The following is a 5,000-nucleotide window of genomic DNA, read 5'->3' as shown; positions in this document are numbered from 1 at the left end:
TCTTCGATCGAGTGAATTCTTCTCATCAAATTCACGTCATCTGCAAACAGGGACACCAAAGTCCTAGCCTCAATAACCCAACTAGGTATACTGTTCCACTCATCAACTACCCTATTTCCAAACCAATACTTTCCTATGTCCTTTCTAAATCTAAACTTATCTAATTTAAATCCATTACTGCGGGTTCTCTCTTGGAGAGATATCCTCAAGACCTTATTAATATCCCCTTTATTACCTATCTTCCACTTATACACTTCGATCATGTCTCCCCTCATTCTTCATCTAACAAGTGAATGTAATTTAAGAGTCTTCAATGTTTCTTCATAAGGAAGATTTCTAATGATATGTATTAATTTAGTCATCCTACGCTGAATGTTTTCTAACGAATTTATGTCCATTCTGTAATATGGAGACCAGAACTGAGCTGCATAATCTAGGTGAGGCCTTACTAATGATGTATAAAGCTGCAGTATGACCTCTGGACTTCTGTTGCTTACACTTCTTGATATAAATCCCAGTAATCTATTTGCCTTATTACGTACGCTTAGGCGTTGCTGTCTTGGTTTAAGGTTGCTGCTCACCATAACCCCCAAATCCTTTTCGCAATCTGTTTGGCTAAGTTCTACATCATTTAACTTATAAGTGCTAGGGTTATGGACACTCCCGAGCTTCAGAACCTTGCATTTATCTACATTGAACTGCATCTGCCACTTTTCTGACCAAGAATAGAGTTTGTTTAAATCCCCCTGAAGTTCCCTAACATCTACGTTTGAATCAATTATCCTACCTATCTTTGTGTCATCGGCGAATTTGTTCATATCACTAGTAATTCCCTCATCAAGATCATTGATATATATCATAAACAACAACGGGCCCAAGACTGATCCCTGTGGAACGCCACTTGTTACACATCCCCACTCGGATTTAACCCCATTTATGGACACTCTCTGCTTCCTGTCTGTGAGCTATGACTCGATCCATGAGAGCACTTTTTCCCCAATGCCATGAGCTGCCACTTTCTTTAACAGTCTTTGGTGCGGAACTCTATCAAAAGCTTTACTGAAGAAAGTTAATAAATTAGTTAGACAAGACCGGCCTCTTGTGAATCTATGCTGAGTATCATTAATCAAGCTATGCTTATCGAGATGGCTTCTTATAATCTCAGCTATAATTGACTCTAGTAATTTGCCTACAATTGAGGTCAGGCTTATTGGGAGGTAATTTGACGGTAACGCCTTGTCCCCTGCTTTAAAAATAGAAATTACATTAGCCATCTTCCACATATCAGACACTACACCTGTTTGAAGAGATAAATTAAAAATATTAGTTAATGGTTCACAGAGTTCCATTTTGCATTTCTTAAGGACCCTTGAAAAAACCTCATCAGGACCCGGTGACTTATTTTGCTTCAGTCGGTCTATTTGTTTCATAACCATTTCACTAGTGACTGTGATGTTACATAATTTATCTTCTTCAGGCCCACTATAAAAATTAACTACTGGGATATTGTTAGTGTCTTCCTGTGTAAAAACCGAGAGAAAATAATTATTTAAAATCGAGCACATTTCATTCTCCTTGTCAGTAAGATGCCCATAGTTATTTTTAAGGGGACCTATCTTATCTCTAACTTTTGTTCTATAGACCTGGAAAAAACTTTTTGGGTTAGTTTTCGAATCGTTAGCAACTTTAATTTCATAGTCCCTTTTAGCATTTCTTATCCCCTTTTTAACGTCCCTCTTAATGTTAATATACTGATTCATAAGATGACCCTCACCTCTTTTGATACGCCTATAAATTCCCTTCTTATGCCCTAGTAGATATTTGAGCCTATTATTCATCCATTTTGGGTCATTTCTATTTGATCTAATTTCTTTATACGGGATAAACGTTCTTTGAGCAACATGTATAGTGTTCAGAAAACTGTCATATTGATAGCTCTCTTCGTTACCCCAGTCAACAGATGATAAGTGTTCTCTATGCCCATCGTAATCTGCTAAGCGAAAATCTGGGACTGTTACTGAGTTATCCCTACTATCACACTTCCATTCAATGCTAAATGTAATTGATTTGTAGTCGCTAGCACCCAGTTCCTCTGAAATTTCTAAATTATTAACAAGGGATTCATTGTTTGCCAGAACTAAGTCAAGCAGGTTATTTCCCCTTGTAGGTACTGTCACAAACTGCTTCAAAAAACAATCCTGAACTACTTCTAAGAAGTCGTATGATTCTAAATTCCCAGTAAAGAAATTCCAATCAATATGACTAAAGTTAAAGTCTCCTAGAATTACTACATTACCGTGCCTTGTGGTCTTAACAATTACGTCCCATAGTAGTCTCCCTTGGTCCCTATCTAAGTTTGGGGGACGGTATATCACACCTAAAATCAGTTTTTCATACCCCTCTGAAAATTCTGTCCAAACAGACTCTGTATGTGTTACTTCAGATTTAATACCCGTTTTTATGCAACAGTTCAAGCGATCTCGGACATACAATTCCAGCCCACCTCCCTTCCCGATACTTCGATCTACTTGGAACAATTTAAAACCCTGAATGTGACATTCCGCAGGCATGTCCCGGCTTTTTGAATTAAACCACGTCTCAGTTAAGGCAAATACATCAATGTTACCTGCACCTGCAACTAATCTCAACTCGTCCATCTTATTCCTAGTACTATGGCTATTAGCATAATAAACATTGAAAGACTCTCCTTTCTCTTTACCCTTCCTGCTCATTTCTGTTTTTCTACTAAACCTATTACTGTCCTTATCACCTAGTGTCATTGGCTTTTCAATATCTTCCTCGTTCTGCTTATTACTAGTTCCCCTACAACTCATAATATTATTACACTGGGACTTCACTGTTTTCCTGCCAAAACCCATGCCACTAACTATTCCTAGTTTAAAGTCCTAACAGCTCCCTCCACTGCAGTTGCCAATGCCCCCACCCCAGACCTAGATAAGTGAACCCCATCTCTGGCATACATGTTATTTCTGCCATAGAAGAGGTCCCAGTTGTCAATGAATGTTACCGCGTTTTCCTTACAGTATTTGTCCAGCCAGCAATTGACACCAATTGCCCTGGACAACCATTCATTTCCAACTCCTCTCCTTGGCAAAATACGACATATGACAGGGTTCCCACCCTTCCTCCTAATTATTTCTATTGCTGACCTATACCTGCTAATCAGGTCTTCACTCCTACGTCTGCCAACATCGTTGCCTCCAGCACTGAGACAGATAATAGGATTGCTCCCATTACCTCTCATGATGTCATCCAGATGGCTAACAATATCCTCCATCCCAGCCCCAGGAAAGCAAACCCTCTGTCTCCTACTCCTGTCCTTCAAGCAGAACGCCCTATCCATATACCTAACTTGGCTATCCCCAACAACAACAATATTCTTACCTTCCTTGGTGTCGTTCGTCGTGACGTTCCCTGTAGTCGACTCACATTCGTCGGATAGCACTGAGAATGTATTAGATGTTTCCACAACAGTTTCCACAGCAGTCTCTTCTTCATCGTTTCTACCTTTCCATTCGTCTTCTTGATCGTCAACTTCGTTCCTTGCTGTCCAGCCACTGACCAGTTTCCCTTCTTGACCTGAGGACTCAAAACAGGAGGACTACTACGAATCTTCTTGTTTTCCTCGGTCAGTCGCCGAATTTCCATCTTCGCCATCCTCAATTCTTCCTTAAACTGTTGGTAAAGTTGCTCGATGGACGGCATCTTGGTTCAATCCGTAGAGAGCACACTCGACACGTCCTCACTGAGCTAAGTACAGGTCACCTCTGAACTAAGTACAGGTCACCTTGAAAATCCAGTCGACTTCTCACTGCTGATTAAAAGGAAAGACCACTAGAGCTGATGACACCTTTCGGATTATGGAACTTGGTTGCTTATGATTACGGAACTTTGTTGCTTATTTGTTGGAACAATAGTAAACCATCCAGTTATTTTTGGAACAATCGTAAATCATCCATTTATTTGTTTGAACAATCGTAAACCATCCAGTTATTTGTTGGAACAATCGTGAACCATCCAGTTATTTGTTGGAACAATCGTAAACCATCCAGTTATTTGTTGGATCAAACGTAAACCATCCAGTTATATGTTGGAACAATCGTAAATCATCCACTTATTTGTTGGAACAATCGTAAACCATCCACTTATTTTTGGAACAATCGTAAGTCATCCAGTTATTTGTTGGAACAATCGTAAACCATCCAGTTATTTGTTGGAACAATTGTAGACCATCTAGTTATTTGGAAGTTAAGACACATGTGCAACATCTGCATATCTTTATTGTAGACGTTTCGCCATCCAGTGGCTTTATCAATACAGATTCTAGGACATAATAGGAAGACAGTAGAACTATATACAAAAGATGAGGTAATCAGTCCCTCAGCCTTGGAGTTAGTGTTCACAGCAACGTGGTGGAGGAGAATCTGGAGCAAAGGCAAGAAGACTGGCGGTTATGTAGAGGTCATTGGATCAGGACGTGTAGCAAACGAGGGCATAGTCACTTGTAGGCGGGATTCCCCAGTGGAAGTAGGTCCTTCCCAAAGAGATGGGTTAGTTGTAGTCGCCGTGAAGAAGGTCTTGTAGATGTCCTCTGAACCATCTTTTGTATATAGTTCTACTGTCTTCCTATTATGTCCTAGAATCTGCAGTGATAAAGCCACTGGATGGCGAAACGTCTACAATAAAGATATCCAGATGTTGCACAGGTGTCTTAATTTTCATATTGTCGGTATTTTATACCTTTCTTGCACATCTAGTTATTTGTTGGAACAGTCGTAAACCTTCCAGTTATTTTTTGGAACAATCGTAAACCTTCCAGTTATATGTTGGAACAATCGTAAGCCATCCAGTTATATGTTGGAACAATCGTAAACCTTCCAGTTATATGTTGGAACAATCGCAAACCTTCAAGTTATATGTTGGAACAATCGTAAACCTTCAAGTTATATGTTGGAACAATCGTAAACCTTCAAGTTATA

General features: G+C 39.6%; 1 protein-coding gene across 1 annotated transcript in view; it reads left to right on the top strand.

The window, feature by feature from the left end:
- The window catches only part of LOC128687509 (nephrin-like), a 721,388-nt gene that overhangs the window by 181,718 nt on the left and 534,670 nt on the right, over positions 1-5,000 (top strand). The window lies entirely within an intron of this gene.

This window comes from Cherax quadricarinatus, chromosome 11, assembly GCF_038502225.1.
Source record: "Cherax quadricarinatus isolate ZL_2023a chromosome 11, ASM3850222v1, whole genome shotgun sequence".
Taxonomy (NCBI): domain Eukaryota; kingdom Metazoa; phylum Arthropoda; class Malacostraca; order Decapoda; family Parastacidae; genus Cherax; species Cherax quadricarinatus.
The sequence above is the reverse complement of the archived record's forward strand: the minus strand, read 5'-3'. Positions and strand labels throughout refer to the sequence as shown.